Source organism: Sinohyriopsis cumingii, unplaced genomic scaffold (assembly GCF_028554795.1).
Source record: "Sinohyriopsis cumingii isolate HCF-2022 unplaced genomic scaffold, ASM2855479v2 utg001328l, whole genome shotgun sequence".
Lineage (NCBI taxonomy): Eukaryota > Metazoa > Mollusca > Bivalvia > Unionida > Unionidae > Sinohyriopsis > Sinohyriopsis cumingii.
Window position 1 is genome coordinate 456,180 of NW_028315984.1, and position 22,962 is coordinate 479,141.

A 22,962-nucleotide genomic window follows, 5' to 3' on the forward strand; every position below is an offset into this window, starting at 1 on the left:
TTTATAATAGGATACATACTTGTATAGGATATATAATGTCGTTCTTTACATCAATTATCACTGCAAAGAACTAGTATGTGCATGCATTCTTTGTGGTCGAGATTTGTAAAAGTATGACTCGCTAAGGCGAGAGAGAACACAATGTGAAAATTTAGCTTAAAAATACTTTTCTTGGAACAATCTAAATTTTTAAATAATTACGTTGTGTATTTATTACAAATGACATTGCTTTGTGATTTATGATTAAAGAAACAGACGATAGTTTGGCATTTAATTTAGAGTTTTTGTAAGTGTAAGAAAATAAAAATAACCCTGCATGGAGAATGTATGTTTCCGCAATCAAAAGCATACGACATGATTTCTGCCCTGACGCATTTACTGAATTCAGATTTGCCTCGAAATGAAGAAGAGTTAAAATTAATGGCTGACAGCGATGTTCAAGATCAATGACTAACACAGTTGAACTTGCAAATCCAGTAATCGATGAGGTATCTTCACTCCAAAAGCGAATAATCTTTTGCACTAGCGACAATTTTTGTATCCAATCGGAATCCTATTCCTGTTGTCACTTCTTGGAAAGCCCTGATGTGTTCTGATTGCATAGCACCTTCAATATTGTTTTCACTGAATAAAAAATTATCGTCACATAATGATTACAACTAAGTGAAGGCTGCTTGTTTTATATTTGATCACTGGATACAAAACATCTTGATATGAAGTGCGATATATTGATACAATAAAAATACTTTTCCATAATTGACCCCTTTTCTCAAATATCTCTCTCTTTCTCTCTCTCTGTCTCTGTCTGTCTGTCTCTGTATCTATCTATCTATCTATCTTGTTATGAGTTTACGCTCTTAAAATAAGAACATTAATGCATACGAAATACATACACATCTACCCTACAATAAACTAAATTATTCGCAAAACATGTACCCAAATATACTACTATAAATACTGTAATGCACATGAAATATGTCTTATATACTTTACAATATACCCTTCCATAAAGACAGTAATGCTTATGAAACGTGTATTTATTTACTCCACTATATAAACAGTAATACATCAGAATCTACCCTTTTGACGACATAAACGGTACGGTTGTTAAAGAATTTGATAAAGAAGTATATGTAAAGAATTGCAACTTTTGACTGAAATCGTGCAAAACCGTCTAGGAAATAAAAAACAGCTTTCGCAAACCGTTTCACGCGTACAAAAATCGTCTTGCGCTTCAAGCAAACTGTCTTACACTATACAGGACATTAATATTAATGTAAATCATTTATTTGCTATCGACCTTTCTGACTTCAGTCATTGCATGCGTTGGAAGGGGCTTGTCAAGAGACAATATAAAACATACCACTTTTAACCTGCATTAAAATGTATATTGTTGTGTATGTGTTGGCCGCAAAACGAAAAATTTCCTATAGCTACAATTCTCACTATTATTCAATAACGTCATATCAAGATTTGACATGATTAAACGAAACTGCATTATATTCAGAGGACAAATTCATGTGTACATTCCAATATATGCAGCTTAATAAATGTCTCGATATATATATATATATATATATATATATATATATATATATATCAGAGTGCATGTATAAATGCATTGTATGATGGTGGTTGAAATTGTTTCAGCCGAAAAGTTTAAAGAAACACGAATAGTGCACCTCCCTAAAATATGACATATACACTTAGTTGTTTAATATTGATTTATATCAATGATGTAAATACTTATTTCTGAAATATACATAATGTACCATGAACGAAAACGAGACAATATGGTCAAGCTAGCAACATTTAATAATACATAGTTTACTGAATATCTCCCACCGTCCCTCCTTCCCTCTCTCTCTCTCTCTCTCTCTCTTTCTATATATATATATATATATATATATATATATATATATATATATATATATATATATATGAAAAGAGAGAGATTTGTGTTTTGTGCGTATGTGTGTGTATTTTCATAAAAAACGACATGACCATTTATCATTAGCGACGTCTTTGCCTTTGCAGTGATATCTAATCAAGTAAAAAGATAGGTTTAACTCCATTGGTATATGATATCTACATTCGAAATCTGCGATGGACAAAAAAGTATATGAATTATAAATGGATTGCAACCATCTCTACTGCTTACTGTCAGAACGAGACAGGGAGGAGCTACATAATGTATCGTTCTAAATGACTGGTTTGGTTTTCGATTACTTTAGTGTATGTTGTGCTTCTTGTGTATCAAGCGCTGTAAATTGCTGATTAAATCCGAATGATCAGTCCAAACATAAGTACCGAACTTGCTGACGCAAACTATATATACCACTTTGCAGATGACGGTTTGATGATCCCAGTCAAGAGCAAACGCGATGATTTGTCTGCGGTACAATATTCTTCTCTTCAATTTAGGGTGCTTTCTCTTTGGTAGCTCATATGCCGATTGCATGGAATTCATTGCTGAAAAACACCAGCGTGAGGGTATTATGGCGAAACTCACGCCCATTACTGTCGACGGGTGTGTAGAAGTATGTGAGCACATAAATACATGCTATGCTGTTAATTACTTCAGGCTGAATTCTACTTGCCAACTCCTAAATCAGACTATGCCAGAATCCAAATTAATCAAGGCGACCAAATGCTTTTATAAGGCTGTCAGAAGTCCGCCGCAGGTAAGCATTTCCATATTATTATTTCCGTATAATTTATTATAGAGAGAGAAACTTCTGATATCTTAATTATTTCATCCTTTAGATAAATCTCTGCTACTGAGATTAACAATAATATTCTTGTAAATAATTCTTATTTCAACACCTGTCTTAGAGGGCTCAAAAGGTAAATTGAAAGTTTTTTACTTAATGTTCACCAAACGAAATGAAACTGCTCAACCTAATAACACAAGAGAGGTGTTAATTCGTATATGATAAAGTCGTACAGCTATACATATGCTGTAAAGATTGATTAGAAATAGGTCTATGGAACATACAACTCTGACTAGAATATCAGATTGTGTTCCACCATCTTCCAGTCAACAACAAGCTTCGGTTGTAAAGAGAACTTGTTCGTTAATCCAAACTCAGACGTTTTATGTTTCCATATTTTGGATAAAACACCTGCTAACTTCTATTATATCTTAAGTCAAGGCTTAAATATGTCATTATTTATGATTGGTTGAACTTAGGATATTATTTGCATAATTTAGTTTTAACTTGTGTCCAAGCAGATTCGTTGAATTGTAGACTTAACAAATGTTCTTAAAACTGAGTGCAAAATGCAGCTTTACGTGTATGTTACTGGAACAACGTAAAAACCATGTCAGCGTTATTGCTTATTAATTAGCCAACATGATCAACTCAAGTGATACAAAACTTAGCTCAATAAAAATTATTCACCAGCCATACAGGTTGCATATTTTAGACTTGAGTGTCCCCCCAAACATACCATTATGACTCCTAGTGCCTACCAGTTGTATTGGCGAAGGTATTGATCAGTGGTAAATGGGTTCTATTTGGGGGGAGTTTGACTTTGAGTGACATTAGGTGATAACTAAAGTCCCAACTTTTGTATTATAAATTGGTCTTGATAGAAAAGTATCACTCTCAGTAAGCAAATAATGTATATCATTGTTACGACTAGTACTTATTACAATGACAATATGATTGTCAGTAGCTTTCAGTGTTATTGATTTTGGGTATCCTTAGTACCAGCAGGTTCTCCAAATTCATTGGTTTTAAAAACTGAAAAAAATAACAGGCACCAAGATAAACCTTTAGTAAACAAAATGTTTGTATTTTTAGCAATGCATTTCTATGTACTATATTTTAATAGATCGTCATACTTTTCAAATGAGTTAAATAAGTCCAAAAATGCAGCATTTCACAATTCAACGATCTGCTTCGTTTAAGTTCATTCCTGTAGATATTAACATAATACTAGCTTTGACAATGTATCATGGAACTACATAATTAATACATAAATGCTTGTGTTCTAATTATCTAAAACATTTCAGATATATCCAAACCCATAGCATCTACCTGTCTATATATCACAATTGTCTTAAAAATGAGTGATAATAAGGACAGGTGAGACTTTTCCAGTGATAAAAGCAATCCAGGATTAATTCATGAAATAATAAATAAATAAATGCAATAAAAATATAACTCACTGTAAGATGATCTGATAAAGCAGATTTATAAAGGTCAATTAGAATGACACATGTCATTAATTTCATGTTGTTTTGCTTTTAAAATTGTATGATATGCAAATAATCGCTTTGCTGCAGGAATCCATTGAAAATGACCCCTGCTACAAGAAAATATGTCCTTGGGATGAAATATGCATGCACAACAAAACGACTAATTCTGCTGAATGTTACCCTTGTAAGTAAACAAGCAAACATGCGTACATCTAAGATTGCAAGGAGTGAAATATATGTCAGCCTGTCCGTCTCTATTAACCAATTAAAACTGATATATATCACCCATAAGTGTATTCACCGACATAATGATTTAATAATGCATACAAGGATCGGACCACTAATTAATTCCCGTAGAATTTAACATCGATATATTAAAATATAAAATTATGTTTTCTATTCATTCAAGTTAATGAAGCTTATAGTAATACAAAACAGGTGTTCCCTAGTATTTTGTTCAACTTTGTGCTATTAAACAGATAAGCTTCCTGGTCTGCACCTAATAATATAGATTCGGAGCAAGAGTTTAAATAGTTTTTGGCCAGAGTAAAATTAAGTGCAAGACAGCCAAATAAAAGTATATACTTGATTGCAAACTCTATATTTCTATCTATCTATCTATCTATCTATCGCTCTCTCTCCCCCCTCTCTATGTGTGTGTGTATATATATATATATATATATATATATATATATATATATATATATATATATATATATATATATATATATATAGGGAAATGTATGAAACTGTTAATGAAGACAAAAGAAATTCACTTACTAGCAATATACACTCTGTAGAACATTAATATATACATTCACCGAATAGTAGACTGGTCCCAGGTTTCAAAATAATTATTTATTTGGCACCTATATTTAACACAGGTTTATATAATGACACAGTTTTCCATCGGATGACGCTCATTCACTGCTTTTCCTTTAATAGTATCTATTCAACCTTCGTTGTGGCGTATCGGTACAAGGTCGGTGCGCATGTTATTAGATGAGGCTTGGACAGCACTGATACGTGAAAAAACCACATGCATGCACTGCACGTTTTCGGTCGTCCACTTATATCTGCTCCATGCCTTATGGATCATATTTTCCAGAGCCGCTGTGATGCCTTATTGCCTAAAGGCAAAATACCCCAGACCACCGGCAGTGGAATATTTTAGTTCGCAGGATGATAAATGGTTTGCACTATTGTGTTATCAATGAATGGGGTTGATGTGTGTGTTGAAGATGACATATAGTGTATGGTACTGGGTGAATGCCATATGGATAGATCAAGACGTAGCAAGGGTTCTTTTAGCTTTCGGGTGAAGTAGGGCTTATTGTCAATCGTCTGCGCTGCACTTCGTGGTATTTGCAACACTGGAGATTACAAAGGAGCTTATACTAAGTGTTTTTCGTAACTGTTTAGTTGGCACAGTCGTAGCCGTCGATGTTGAGGTGGACCTCGTTCACAGTATAGTCAGCTGTTAAATTAGTTTTCCTCTACCGCATCAATCAGACAAAGGTGTGGCCGACAAGGCGGTCTCTACTTGTAATTCATCTGTTATGTGTCGAATGTCCTGCGCCATACTTTCACGCGAGTTATCTCTATCGTTCGTGAACAGAGTCAGGGAGATAGGTAGCTTCACATCATGTTAAGAGCACATCCAAATTCAGTTGTGGAGGGCAGAGCTTATGGCATACGGGAAAGTCTTCGTTGTTTCGGCTTTCATGCTAACCATGAAAATATACTTTTATTAAATCGTCATGAATATGCATGACAAAACACAATTGTCCTATTAAACCTCAAAGAGGAACAACATATGACTTCCCAACAAAGTTTAGAGGCTAAGTAAACCCATGTTCCTAGCCCAAAACTCTTCAAGAAATTTGTATGAAAAATAAAAGGTTTAGCACGTTTCCAGCAAATTTTGGAATTCACAGGCATGAGTTTCTGGATCAAGACTATTATATATAGTGATTTAACCTCAATAGCCATTGAGTACTGCTTAGTAAAATATAATTGGACTCAAACTGTTTTTGTGCCGCGAGAAATTCTGAAAGATACACGTATTCGCTAAATTCGCTGTAACGAGATTATTTTAGCAGCGCCATCTGTGGCATTGGTTGCAATATACATGCCTCAGCAAGCGTTATGATTTATGTGCCTTTATTAGGTAACACCGTCGCGTGATTCCCGCCACGCTACACACGAAGGCCAACAGTGATAGCTGCGGAAATTCCACAAACATCATTAAAGGCCACACACATGCGTTTGCATTTTTCAATTACATCAGTTCTCTTGGTGACTTCGTCTCGCAGTTGTTTTACCTCTTCGAATATTTTTCTCCTCTATATCTTTGAGGGTCTATCAGGGTTCTTCTGCAAAATAAGTAATCCCCATTTACAATTGCCGGAGATTGTGATTGTCATGTGCAATAGACATTTGCACTTCTAACCAAATATTAAATATGCTGGCCCATGCAATCATAGACAGCATTTATTTGGAAAAATATTTCTGGAGTTTGTGCTTTCCTGGGATATGGCAATGCACTAATTAAAAACAGGCTTTTCAAAAACTGGAGGCAACACTAGCAGCCCCGTGACAGGAATGAGTCACTGTAATAAACGCTAATCATTGAGTAGCTCGCCTGCAATGCAAATAGCACATTGATGGCATAGCAACTATCTTCAGATCAAATTTTGTTTGACCTATCATTGGGCGCCGCTGCGCGAACATCGTGGAGAGGCTTCTCGGGGTAGAAACTCCGCCCCAGTATATGTTTAGCTCACTCTGCGTCTGTTTTGTTCTTGTGTAATCGCAGTATTTGCACCACAAAATTGATCTGCACTGCTTGCTAGTGTGTTACGGCTTACATATTTTAATATTAAGGTTTATATACCGACATATTTTTGCATCGGTTCACGCGAACTAACTGCTACAAGCAACCGTTACTCAAGGCTCGAAAGTGGCGTGTCATTAGATGGTGCTTAGGGATAACTGCCTACGCCAGAAACCACGTGCATACACTGCACGTTTTCCGTCTTACAATTATATCTGTTCCATGGCCTCAATTTTGGGGGAATGTTTTCGGCGCCTCTGTGATGCCGCAGTGCCTATAGCTCTTATACCGTTATACCCCTCGATGATTTGGTGGAAAGCATCCAAGCCGTTGCTACTGGCATTGTGTATTAACACATTCAGGAGCATGTTTCGAAGAGTGGAGTGGAAGTGGCTGACATATGCATGAGTAATGTAATTCTTCTTCTTGACCACGTGGTGGGCAAATTTTGTCTTTATGTATTGAAAATGAACTTATTCCTGTTCCATGCCCATAGTTTAATGAAGGAAAAACGTTGCACTGCTTGAGTAGAACTCTAGCCATTACAGCTCTGTTTTTTCAGGGGCTCTGGGAAGGCATTGACGCTGTTCTTGTCAATTTCTCCGAGTATTCTCTTGTAGACGTGGTTGAGTCTGCTCAGCTCGACCAAGCAAATAATGCTGCCTTGATATTTTCTAGGTGGACGAAAAGTGTATTTAGTCTTTATGGTCCATGACTTTCGCTGCAGTGATGTTCTTGCTCTTGTTTGCAAAGAGCTTACTTTCTATAATCGTCTCATTTTTCATTAGACATTACACTCTGTTAAATATAGTCGCATATCTCGTCTTTAACAGTGCGATTGGGTCCATACTACCGGCAATGGAATATTTAACTCGCAGGAAGAAAAATGGTTTGCACTAATCTTTGATCAGCTCCTTAACTCTATCTGGAGATTGTCCTGATCGCGAACGCGAAAGTCGTCGATGATAGAGTCCATAACCAGTGACTCCGGGATACTGCCATACATGTAGCCCGGTGCAACTACCTTATACCGTGAATTTATGGGACCGTTATATTCCCACTGGCTCCGTTTTTGTTGGTTTTGTGTTTCTAGATGCGCCTCTTGATGGTTAAGTGGCAGAGGCAAATGGGTTTGATGTAGGGGATGATGTATTGTACTGTGTGAATGCGTCATGGAGCCATCTAGATGTAGCAAAGGGGCTATTAGAATCGTGGGAAGTAGAACGTGTTGCCGATCGCCTGCCCTGTACTTGGTGTACGTGCGACACTGGATATTACCAAGTAGCTTAGAAGCCATGTTTCTCGTAAATCTTTGGTTAACATTGTCGTGGCCTTCGATGTTTACGCGGATCTCGTTCATTTGCGCAGTCGGCCCTAGAGTTGATTTTCCTCTATCCTACTAATCAGGCAAAGCCGGTCTCCTAATGGCTTTTCTTCTTTTCCATGTCGAATGTTCTGCGCCATACGTTCATAGAAGACACATCTATCGTTCCTAAACCCTGTCCGGGAGATAGACAACGTCCCATCGTATTAAGAACAGCTCTAAAATCAGTTGTGGATATCCGTGACAAACGTGTAATATTAAACCTCAAGGAGGAACAATTTATGAATTTCCAACAAAGTTTAGGAACTGAGTAAACACGCGTTTCTAGCCAAACTCCTTCAACATATTTGTAGAAAACGGTAAAACGATTTGTAGGTTCCCAGATAATTTATGGATTTACAGGTAATCGTTTCTTGGCCAAGACTTTTATGTCGTAGTTTATCTTCATGTATTCGCAAATTCCGCCGTAACGAGATCATTTTACCAGCACCGTCTGTCACACCTGTTACAATCGGCATGCCTTCGGCAGACACTCCGATTTGTGTGCCTTTAATAGGTAACGCATACGTGATTCCTGTTACGCTAGACACTAAGGTCAACAGTGGTGGCTGCGTCTACTTTACATAAAACATTAACGACTGCAGACATGATTTTGCCTTTTACGATTACCTCGTTTCTCTTGGTGATTTCGTCTCGCATCTGTTTTTTGTCTGCAAATATTTGTTCCCCTCGGTGACATTAAAATTTTATCATAGTTCTTCTGCAAATATATGTGACCACGAAGTACAATTGTTAGAGGCCTTCATGTGCTATACTCATTCGCACTTCTAACCAATTATCATAGTAGATAGTACAACTTATATGCAATTATAGAGAGGATTTACATGGAGGGATATCTCTGGTGCTTGTGCTTTCTCAGGGCATGTCACTGCACTGATATACGGTCTTTCTGATTTCCGAAACGACCTTTCTCGTCATCATGCAAAATCTCGTAAACAGACAAGTGTGAATGTGTTGAATAATAGTCAAGATTTTTCTCTATCTAACTGGAGAAAAAATAATCAAGGGGAATTACAACCAGGGTGTATTTGTTGGTGAACTTATGTTTATCATTCTAGAAAGAATCCTTTGGTCTTTAAATGAATTGTACTGCATTCTGTAACGTGGTGTTTTCACGTGTAAATGTCGTCACTGTCAGGTCAAGAAAACATATGTAGACGAATGTCCATGTCAAAATTGCCTTTCCAACTATTAAATCAGGTAGTTACGTGTCTCCATATGCAGTGGCCTCATAAACATCACAGGCCCTCATGCCATACCGCCGCAATTCGCGTCAGGTTTTCTACGGCACAGCGTCCCGAAGTAAAAGGCAACGCGCGAAAGACCCATTTCCTGGCTACATCATAGTACTGGTTAATGCTATCACCATTCATCGTTTTTATTGGCATGATTTTGATCGGTCACAGTTAACTGGGATAACGATAAGTTAATGGTGTGAATGGGCAAAGCCAGCCAGCTACCTGAATTATTGTGCCTTGCAGAGATAGACGTCGTCAAAGAGAATAGCATCTTATTTGCTCATATCGCAGGGCGGTCACAGTTAACTGGGATAACAATAATTTAATGGTGTGAATGGGCAAAGCCAGCCAGCTACCTGAATTATTGTGCCTTGCAGAGATAGACTTCGTCAAAGAGAATAGCATCTTATTTGCTCATATCGCAGGGCGTGAAGATAAGGTCCTCTTCTACATTTGTGAGACGTAATAAAAGCTGCATGCAAAGGGTAACCACTGCAAAGTCTTTCCCGCCTGGCCGTTGCACAGAAAATTTCAGGAAGCAAATGCAATATTTGTTTCAACGATTACGCTATGCTGCTGTCTGATGCAGTCGAACGAAATGATCCCTTAGGTATCTTGCGATTAGTCAACGAGAAAAAAGAACCGGTTTGAGCCTTGGGTGGTAAGCAACAAGATTATATTTTGAATACAAAAATCTTTCATACGACAAATTCTGTTTCATCTTCTCCATCTTCTTGACTTCGGACTCAGCGATTCCTTTCTGCGGTGCGTCCGCTACTATCAGTCCTACAACTGCATTTTCAAATTCTTCGCCCTTGCTGCTTTTCGGCTGGGTCTTGTTGTGAAACACAATGATGTAGAGCCATACTTAAATATATATATTCTAGTCCAAAAAGGACTTCAGATCAAGCAAACAAAAGATAGCATTTTACATTTACATCACCATTAGATACATAATCCTAGATTCTGAGAAACCTTCGAACGTGATGCTCATGTGTATATATTGGCCTAGTCAGCTTCCGGAAAAGCCGTCTCGATATTTTCAAAAATAATCGCGGGTTTGCAGTTGCCTTACAGAAAGCGCATTGTAATTACTGCACATGTAATGCAGGGATTTGTAGAGGTAACAGGGATCTAGCAGTGTAGCCAGTAGGAAGAATATTCTAAAGTATGGAAGAAGTTGGTAGATCATGCAATTTGATTGAATGTGACTGTTGCTTGTTTATTCCGTCAAAAACTCCTGTTGCAAACTGGACCAAAACAGCTCACAGTGACTTGAATCATTCTTAGATATAATGCATACTGTAGATTAAAGATTGGCTTTCGATTTAATCTACATGCAATTCAGGTGTTGGAGATACTACACAATGCCTCACCATTATAGGGTGTGTGTGTCTCGTATCGATGCTTTGGGTAGTTAACCTATAAATGACTGATTATTTTGATTAACGTCGTTTTCGCGAGTCAGGACATGCACGACGATTACCTATACAGAATTATCGGGTACAGATAAATTCCCTCTCCCAGTATAAGTTTATCCCCTTTAAACTTTAAAAAAAAACCACAAATATACATTTGTTTGTGTCGCCATGAACCATTTTATTCTGAAGCTTAGTGTGGGCCTCCTTTGAATAGACAAATGATATTTTATGTGCCATTAGATGTTAGATCATTACCGTAACAGATAAAGAGATTAAGATGTCTACTGATATAAGGACTTATTACACGCACATTTGTTTTTCACCTCACTTTTATAAGCATCATTACATACGCTTTAAATCCACTGCATTAAATCCTTTCGCGGTTTTTGAACACTTGCAATTTTAAAAATATACCATATCCATTGGAAATAGAGCATTCGTAAGAAAGAAAAGACAGTTTTTAGTAGTGAATGGGAGATTTAATTTACTTCGGTAAAAATCAGTGGATCACGTGGTAAATTTTCTATACTGCTAAGCTTTGGTTTAGATCTGCTTAGTTACAAATGGGTGATAGGGGGTAGGTGGGCAAGGTTAACAATACTTTAGGCACTATTAAAACTTGTTATTAGCTCTACTTGTCATAGAACAGAATGTGATATATAATTGTCTATCATGCTTCATTTGTTATCCATCCATTTGTTTGTTACTGCTAATTTGTTATCACATCTCCTAAAGTACAATGGGGATGGCAATGAACCTTTTCTTACACATGCATTCATCTCATGGTCTAGTTGGTCCTAAATGAAGATGCTGCTGCTCAAACATCCAATATGAAAACAGTTTTCACCAGAAGTCTTAACATACAGGTATCGTCTAGTTGAAAATCTTGTCATTACTTCTCTTCAATGGATGGTGATATAATGTTTAATCTTAAAGACTTCTCATGATGTCTAGTTGGTCTTACATGAAAAGGGTGCTGATCTGAGTTCCATTACAGCTGTCACAGCATTGATCGATCTTAAAAGCCTTTTATCATAACTCCTCCATAGCAAATAGTTTTGTGACAAAGGTACTGTTCACTAATCCAATATGGCTATCATAATGAACATTTTGAGAAGTTTGTCATCACTTCTCGTGCTAAATGGATTTCTTATTAACATGGGGATTTTACAAAAAATTTAAAGTGTCTAATGAAAATTGTGCCACTCAGGCCACACAATTACCATTTTAATGGTCATATCAGAATGGTGTTTTAACTGAAAGACTTGTTGTGATGTCTAGTTGCTCATAAATGACAATGATGCTAAAGTGACCACCCAAAGGGTCATTTGGAAATTCTTGCTTTACTCTTTAATGAAAAGTCATTTTGAGATGGGTATTTGTCAGAAGAGTTCTTCTGACGTCTAGTCTGTCATGAATGAAAACAATGCAAACTGACCCACAGTATGACCGCCATGGAAATAGTCTGTCATCTTAGTAGAATTTCCATCAAATTTGTAAAAAAGGGTCAAATTTGTAAGAAAAAGGTCAGGTCTAATTACATAAATATTAGCAAGCTGTTAAGAAAAGGGCAGGTAGATCATGTTTTTCTGAGGGAAATACCAATGTCCTGAATTCACATCCAAGTTGACATGTTTACAAACAACATTACATTATCTTAAAGAACAGGCCCACAATAACTGACAAAATTACTCTTTAATATGTTCTTTATAAACTGACCCATAATAATGTATAATCATTAAAAAAATAATATAGTACACATAACAATCGTCTTAGTCTTAACCCAAAAAATGGTATTGTATTAAATTCCTGGTCATTCTTCTCACTAAGAAAAGCATCAATCCATTCTAGGGACTCTTGCTATTTTTATTGTACTAAAGTAGTATTTGTTGTTATAGTTGGGATATTGTTGTTGTTGTTATTTTCTGGAATATGACAATGAATTTTGTGCATGAAAAATAGACGTTACTCAGGAGCTCCTTTTATTTTTGCACAGTATATTCCCAGCAAGAGGACAAAATGCTAAGGTAAAAAAAACATAACTGAAATGCGTGCTGTACTCTGCATTTGTCTTTTGTATATCCAAGTAGGAAAAGGTGCAATTTGGATCTTCCAATTCACCTGTTATGAAAACTCAAATAAAAAGTGAGGGATTGTTCCTTAATTTATATTGAAATATTTTTCCAGTGATAAACTAGTTGCAATTGTAATTCTTTTCGTGATAATTAAGTGTTGATTGTTTTTAATCAGTATATTGCTGCATTAATTGGCATCATCCTTTCATTTGTTAGAATCACAAATGTGTGCATGAAAACCTCAACCAGTGAGCTGCTTTTACAATTTTAATTTTATAATTGCCATAACTGAACTGAAAACTACATTATGTCTGACATTTGGAATAAGTATACCTTGGATAGATTCAACATTTAAATTCAAACACTAATGAATTTCGACATTTATTGAAATTCAAAGATTATTAAATTTTGACATGTCAAACGTGGTTCATATAAAAAATGTCAGCTAGTTTAAATGTTGGAAACAAAAGAAGTAAATGATGTAACAATCCAATTTGTATCAAACTGGCTGACGAAAAAAATGCATTAATAATTATTTTCCAAATTCCGTGGGGCCCAAAGTGGCAGAGTGGCCTAAAGCGCTCACAGTTATGGTTCACTGCCATCTCACCTCTGTAGGTGTGGGTTTGAGTCTCAGGCTTGGCCAGTGTGGGTATGTGAAAAAGCTTGCTGGTAGCTTCTTGTGGGTTGGTAGTTCTTTCTGGGGTTTTCCCAGGTTCTTCCTTCCTTTATACTGGCTGCCATGTACAGCCTATCCTGTGTTGAAAAATATCATTAAACCCTATAACAACAACAACAACAAATTTCAAATGTCTTTGCGGGCTGCAGGGTAATAATTCCATGGACCATCAGTTTGAGACACCTAGACTAGATACATGTAAGCTGTACCTACTAGTAATGCATGACAACCTCAATGATTATTCTTATAGTTTTTATACAACAACCATGTAATACTATTATACGTGCACCTGTTTTTCAGATGTCAGTCTGCTTGTTCTGTATTTTCTTAGGAATAAGTTAGGCTCTCTACAATCTGTGGTTACCAAACTATTTGATCAGCTTGCCTTTGGGAAGAATCTGATTAATTTTAGGTATCAAAAGTCAGAGTGACTCGGACTAAAAGACTAAAGATGGTTATACTAATAATAATAATTATATGGACTTTGTATAGCGCCTAATCTTTAGAAGCTCTGTTACAAAAACAAACAGCATGAAATCGGAAAACATAAAAAACCTGCTGCGAATATTTAAGGTAGGAAACATTATTGGTCTTTAAGTTTGATCTTGCAGTCGAAATAAGTGAGTTTTGAGAGCACTCTTGAATGGGATCACTGTCTTTGTGTCTAAGTTCATTGGGCAATTCATTCCAAGTTGCTGGGCCCTGGCATACAAACGAATGCTGTCCATATGACTTTGTTTTATCTACATGCATACTCACTGCCTTATCCAAACCATGTAAATGGCCCACATACCAGATGAGAAAGACACTAATAGATTGAGAGAGAATTCCCCACTTGTTACATGGCGCTTTTGTTGGTTAATTTTATATATGAGATGATTGACTGGTGGTATTGCCCAGATTGAGTAAATAACAATGCCAAATATGAAGTTAATGGATGGAATAACACAGATCTGATCAGAGATATAAAATAGATCAACACAAGCCCACCCACCCCATATTTAAAAAATAACACTTTCATCAGTTACATAAACAATATGAAATTGTAGATGACATTTGAATGATACACTTTCTCTAAGAAATAGAATTTCAACATTTATAAGAAATGCAGTCACCCATTCGGTTATACTGATAAAACAAATTTGATCATAGAGTCCAGTGAACAATACAATTCATTACTCAGCATGCCGCCAGAACCTGTTTGTGTGTTTCCTTCCAAATGCAGTGTTTGTGAGAGGTCAGAGTCACTGTATTCCTTTTCTTCTTTTCTCTCTCTCCAGCCTCATTTGGGTTTTCTGCCATGACCTGGTTGTCTTTTCTCTTTCCCCGCTGGCTTACATATGAAGCTCTTTTCCTCTTTATGGTCTCCAAGACACGCTCTCTTTTCTATTACTCAATGTCTTCGTGTCTCTCACTTCCATACGTCCATCCCATGGACAATGTTTTAATGAGAAAATATACTTGCTCTATTTCTTGGAGTGGGGCATCCACTTCCTCAGAAAAACTTGGAATGCTAAAGCGTTTGGGGAAGAATACTTCACACATTTAATTTTGTCATGGAGGCAGACCCCTCATTTCACTTAGAATAATTCTCTCTGGTACGCCTTCATTAATAACTATTTAGAAAAAAAACTAGTTTTAGACAGTTGTTTCCAAATGGCAGTAGACTGCTCCAGTGGCGTAGTGGCTAGATCAGTGCTGTCCAACCCGCGGGCTGATTTTAAATGGCCAGCCAGAGCTCGAGCAGCTATATAGTCATTGCTTTTCAGTCCTCTGCTGCGGCCATCGGCATGAAGAAAAAACATTTTTCAGTGGCCCATGGTGTCGAAAAGGTTGGTCAGCACTGGGTTAGAGAGTCCGCCTCAGATGCAGGAGTTTGAGGATCGAACCCTAACAGAGTCATACGAAAAACTTATCAAAACCTTTCTAACAGCTGTATTGCTAGGCGCTTATCATTAATAGGTTAGTGTTAGGACTGGTCAGCCTACTACAATGTGACTGGATAGGACATCATGCTATATGTCTGCGGCATTTGAATTGAAAAAGATGAGGTATTTGATGATATAGTTGGTAAGGACTTTTGGGGTGCCACCCACCATAATGGAGCTGCTTCGGGTTCTTGGAGAATGCACTGAATGATGCTCATAATTGTGGGAATGGATGTTTGGTGTACCATTAATGGTACTCGTGTGGTGATAGCAAAACGAAACTGAAACCATGAATCTCAGAACATGATCAAGTGGATTATTGCTACCCACCATGCTTTATTGTTTGTCAGAAGCAAGATATTGCCCTTTAAGGAGTTAAGAATGGTTTTGCATTTCTAATTAATAAAGTTGTGTCATATAATTTCAGCCATATTTAGATATGTTTCCTTGAAAACTTTTACAATATATAATATGGGACATCTGTCACATTATACTTTGCATAATGTCAGGATCATATAGAATTGAAATCAAGGCATGCAGACTATCTTTCATACTCAGGATGTTGGAATAAAGGCCTTGTATGATGGCTGGTGCAAGAAAATGAGGCTTCTTGCTGCAAATAAAATGGCTCGTCAGACTTAGGGTGAATCAGTAACTACAACTGACAGTTTTCAAATTTGGCCTCAAATGTTTGTTGTATTTTTCTGTTGTAGACAGCATATTACATTACTAAGTCGTGTTTGTGATTTTAGTTTATATATTAAGATAATTATCACTTAGAGATAAACATGTTTACAGATGTTGAGTTAAGGGCATGTTTCCTTTCTAAATGAAGAATGTTCTGGAAGCAACCTTGTTTATGAATTTAATGTTAAAATGAATTTTTTACCCTCATCCATCATATATATATATAGTGAATTTATTCAAGGATATTTTGGATTATTTTGTGGTGTTACATCAAGACTGCCAGCACATCAACACTATTAGAGACTTCTGGCACGTCACTGCATTCAATATCAAATTTGTTTTGGAATACTACTGGAATTCATTTGAAATACTTGATATCCATTGGACTTAAGTTAGAATGTTTTTGGACTATTTGGGATGTAATTTACTGTAGTGTAAGTTCCTGTTAAACTTTCACTTTGTGATATAGTGAAATAAATTATATCTTGAATTTTCTGAAAAACTTGTTGGTTTTCAATATATTCTGATACTGAGCTAAGACCATACAGTCATAAGACCAGCCAGTGCTGTGATTGGGGAATTGGGGTGTAAAAGAGATGTACAATAATCGTATAATGTGGTGTCATTTTTCTTTGCATAGAACCTAGTACTTGTATACCTTTTTATAAATATCAATTTATATTAAAAAATGCAGCTAGATTGCACTATGTGCAAATTGTCATATTGGTTTTCTAATTAAATTGGAAAGAAAATAAAGGACACTGATTTTCTCTTGAACAGGTTTAATATATTGTTGCCAGGGGACGAGGGTCAGATCCTTTGCAAAGTTGTGATCATAACCGTTTATGGCCATGAAATTAATTCTAAGTTGTGTTTGCATGATTTTGTAACTGGCAATATTCTGTGTCCAAAGTTTAAGCATGTCACTGCAACAGTACATGCATACCAGTTTTGTTTTTATCTGTTTCTAACAGCTTGAACTCACTAGACAACACTGTGGCATGCAGTTATATAAATATTTATTACCGTGTGATCTGTGTTTGTAGCCATTAGTCGAAGAACTTCAGATACCACGATGGAACATGGCATTTCAAGTTTCTCAGATTTTACTTTTCACACACGATTTATATGGGATTCATGTTGAGCTTAAAGAAAAAATAAACCTGATAGGAAAATGACCAGGCTCCCTCTAAATCATGAGTATGCTCCTCTTGTAAGCTACTTGTTGATCTGTTCACGATAGGTGCTGTGTAATTTGCTTAAATGAAACCTTGATCCATTTGTCGAAATTAAGCATTTTTACAAAAACTTCAAAGTACAGGTATAGTGATCAAATTTACACCCCTCTGAAAGTTTTGCCAGGCTAGCAAATTCTTTCACCCTCCAGCTGAAAGTGGTCCCCCCGCCAGTTACACCATTAGAAGAATTTAATATCAAAAACTAAATTTATAAAAACAGATACTAAATTAGTTTTATTTTTTATAAGAACAGATCACTGCACCCCCCATGAATATGTTTGTTTTTAAAACCAACCATATTAATATATATATATATATATATATATATATATATATATATATATATATATATATATATATATATATATATATATATATATGTTACAACTTTCCATATTAACAAAAATATGTATAAATAATTTATATTTTATTGAAATTGCTAATTAAAAAGAAAACAATAGGAAGTTTGCAACCAGTGTTGGAAGTATTCTAGGTGTTCCTTACTTTATGTATATTTAATGAAAATGTCACAGTTGTGATGATTGCTGGTGAATTTTTTTTGTTTTAACTGATATTTTCGGTGTTCAGGGTATCAAGAAATGGTGGGAAGATTTTGGAAACAAATAAAGCCGCAAAACCTGTATATTGCAAAACCCATCAGAAATGTCATATGTTGTATATATAGTAATTATTACAGGTAATTCCCGGTGTTCCCTACATGAAATTGATATATAATCCCATTTATAAGAGCATCTGGTGGCATAAAATCTTGATATAAATAAAGTTGAATATCCTTAATATTACTTCTTGACTCACAATCATGGATGACAAGTTATAAATTGATATATTAACGGATGCTAATGAGGGCACCTACCCAGCCAACCTGGCAGCTATCAAAGCTATCAGTAAGAGAAAGAGTGACTTGAGGTTAAAGGCATTACTGCAAGCAGTGGTGTACTTTATAAAGATGACTTTAAAACATTATTAATCATAATATAATAGTAATGCGAAATTCTAAGATACTCAGATAACATATACAGAGCATGGGTCTATTGGCCATAATACACAAAAAACAATGTAACACTTCTTGCTAAGCTACATAATATATTGACACATCCATACTCTATCAAAAATCAAATACCCATCAGTATTCCTGGGGGTGGAATCTGTTTGTCTCTGTTCTCTGTCTTCCTCTGTTTTACTCTCTCTCTCTCTCTCTCTCTCTCTCTCTCTCTCTTATGTACCCTTTGTCGTTCTCTATTTTTCCCGTCATTCTTGCGTCATATTTCCATATGCCGTGTTTTCTTCTCATTCATCATCTCTTTCTTCCTATCTGTATCTTCGTTTTTCTCCCCCTGTCTTCCGTTCTCTTGTCTCTCTTCTCCATTTTATCTTCCTTTTTTCCTCTCTCTTCCGTAAGCTTTCTCTTTGTCTTCTCTCTTGTCTTCTAAATCCCCTTCCCTTTGTTCCTTCTTCGTGTCCTGTCATCCTTTCTCAATCTGCATCTTCCTCTGTGTATGTCTTCCTCTTTATGTCTCTTCCTCTATTCTCTTTCGTCTATCTCCTCTATCTCTCTCTCTTACTTTTCATATATATATATATATATATATATATATATATATATATATATATATATATATATTCCTCTCTCTCTCTTTCCTCTATCTCTTTCATTCTGTCTTCCTCTTACTTTTTCTCTCTCTTTGTCTCTCTGTTCACCATCTATCTCTAGAACGCTCATATACTCCTCTTCCTCTGTCATTCTATCTCCCTCTCTTTCACATGTCCTATCTTTTTTTATCTCAATTTCTTTTTCTCTTCTTACTCTCAAGCTCTTGCTATTTCTGTCCACTTTCTTTCTGTGGTACATGTAGCACATGCTTATAAATTGTAAACATTCTTTTCTTGTACTTTTGAAATAAAATTGAATTGTTATACTTTTATTTTAACAAGTAAATACATATGGTGGACATGACAAAACATATGCCAAATGGCAGGAAGGGTATTACTGGATGGGGATGAAACAACATATAATAATAAATGCAGTGACTACGATACATACAATAGAGTGAATCTAGGCTAATACAAGCAGTACCACCTCTGAATTATTTAACAGTGCCATCAAAAGTGTTGAGTTTAGTTCGAATCAATATTATCTGTCCTCTTTCAATAATAGCCAGTGGGAAAAAATGTATTATTGCAGCCACACATATTTTTTTCTAATGGTCTGAGGCTGAAGGTCTCCCCAACAAAAGTGCTGATGAAGTAAACAATTTCTACTTAACATCTTATGTCGTTTTTATCCTATCGTTCAGGGAAAAGAGTCCTCACACTTCACTCAGTCTGGAATTTATTTACAAAACCTTGCAAGTGACCATTTTAATATAGTGTTAGGTTACTAAGAAGAAGTATGAACAATAATTAAAGGCTGTTTTTTATTCCATGTAGGTGACTTTTGAATGGTTATTAGTCTAAAATTTTAATCTGCATTAAATTTAAAGTAAGGGCTCATGCGAAATAAACCATATTTGAGAATTTTTACTTGAACTTATTACATATATTATATTTCACATGTGGACCCTTATGTAGATTAAGAAAGTGTCCATTAATGAACAAAAAAAACCCCTAGTTAGTTGTATTGGAGAAAAATCGGTTATCTGATTCTGCCTCCCTCCACCCCACCCCCCGTTTGTTAAGTGACCCATTCTATGTATGGTAATTCACTTGTAGGCTTTAAATATATTACCAAACAACGCATTAATAATAAGAAATTATTTGGTTGGGGTGGGGGGAAATAATCAGCTAGCTGATTCTGCCCCCTCCCCATTTTTTAAGCGACCCAATTGCCAATTAGTCCAGCAGGGGGGAAAAATTTGGCTGTTAAACTGGTTGAGCTAAATTATACTCAGATATGCATGAAATAGGTAGTGGCCTTTACCCCTACCACTCTTGCCACACCACCAGAAATGACAAAAACGGGAAGGTGATTGCTCTTCCTTACATGTTAAATATAACAAGTTTCATGAAGTTTGTATTACTAGTTCTAGTGATTTGTTATTGCACAAAAAGCTTCATCATAGAGATATTGATGGTATTACCTGAAATTGTGGAAACCTATAATTCCTTGGTGTGGTTATGTTTATGCTTATTTTTTGGGCATGTGGTTTACTACATTTAATAGTGAGGCACAGCATGTGCATGCTTGTTAGAATCAAACTACAAAGTCTGAATATAATCAGTAAGGGAAATTAATGTACTTTTTTACATTAACAAAATGCACCAAGGGATGTGGGGAAAGGTTTTGGTTGAAAATCATTTAGATCTAGATATATTAATCCTAAAATATGCATCAAATAATGAGGGATCATAGGGAGTTATCTTCCCTTTAAACTGATAGGTGGCAGCAGTCCAGAATTATATATGGTATACTTCCTATAGCATCGACATTGTCTTTGCAAAATGTCTCAATCATATGGATCATGGACATTATCGGCAGTGAGAGAGGAGTTTAAAAGACGACGAGATAGGTTATCTATGTAAAAAATGAGTTAACAAATAGGTTAAGCAAACTAGGCATCGGTGTTATTTTTGCCTGGCTCTGTCAAAAGGCGTATTTATTGTAAATTCGTACCAAGTCTTATTTACCTCTCCGTGACCATGTATTTCACATTTGTTCACCAAAATAATTGTAATGCTTTAAAAACTTTTTATCAAGGTTTAAATACGAAACTGTACTCAAAGTTGTTTTGCATTATTAATTGTCTTCTAATAAGGTAATTAAAATAATATATCTAGACTGATCAATAATATACTGTTCTGGGGAACGATAAAGTCCAAGGATAACCACATATCGGAGTCAGGGTTTTCTGTGGATTCACCTTTTGGAAAGATAGCTTGCTATGATCCATCATTGAAGCATGTTCATCCATGTCATAATTCTTGTGAACCGGGTAAAACTTTGTTGTCTTATAATGTGACCAGGAACATTATATTTTCATTTCTTCATACAAAATGTCTGAAAACAGTTGAATATATTCATTGCACTTGGTAACAATTTTATTAGATGTACATTCAAATGAGGCTTTATGTACGATTCTTTAAATTTTTTAACTGTTTATCATATTTTGTTGTGTTCATTTTAAAAGTTTTATGGAAATTATAACTAAGCAACTGTGCACTGAATGTTTGTATTATTAGCTAAAATGAAGATTATGTTTAAGGTGGAGCTGGAATTTAGCATTAAAATATTGGCATTGCTCCTAACATTTGGAAAGTTGTACTGTCTTTAAAACTGCATTGTTTGAGGAAACACTATGGTCATTTTACTGGCATCTATATATCAGTATGACAGGCTACATTTATTTTCAAACCTAGGTTAATTGCCTGTTCTAATATTTATAAATTAGTTAACAAATAGGGATGATTGAAACAAACTTTGAAGATAAAATTACAAAAAGTAATACAACATTTGAGATGAAACACGCAACCTCTTGTTCGGCAGTGGGGACACACAGAAACAATTTTACTCTTGTTGTACAGTAATCAACTGACAAAGTTAGTCACAAAGACCTGGTCTCATCCTCCCATGGCTACATATATCGCCATGCCTTTAGTTAATATTTCCTCACAACTTTGATTATACAGTCATGAATTTTGATTATTTATTTTAAGAGTTTGTTTTACCCATTTACAAAACATGTAGGACCATGACCTACATTTCAGGTTTGGTTAATGATGTTCTTTGTTCACATTAAGCTGACTTTCTGAGATCTTGGATACTGTTGCATGTTGAATCATGAAACTTTTTTATTTTTATATTTATTAACTGAACCAATTATTAGCAAGAGTTGGTCAAAGCAACCAAACAACTATTTATTTTGTTTGTGGTGCTGATCTGACATCAGATGTGACTGTTATAGCGGCCATCATATAAATATTGTTACTGTCATCTCATGAATGGAAAACCATATTGACATGTGGTTTTGCACCAGATGATTTATTATCAAGCCTACATAAAAGTAAATGACAATGATTCCAATCTTCCAATCAGCATGGCTACCATTTTAACCATCTTGAATTATTTTTTTTTGCATTCTTCTGAATGGATAGTTATGTAGACATTTGGTTTTCGCCAAAAGGCTTTTAATGGTCATAAATGAAAACATTGGGGAGGTGACATGCACAATGGATACTATATCAGCCGTCATAAAATTGTAAGTTATTTTTAATTTTCTCACATTATTTGATTTTATATTTTATTTAAGTAAAT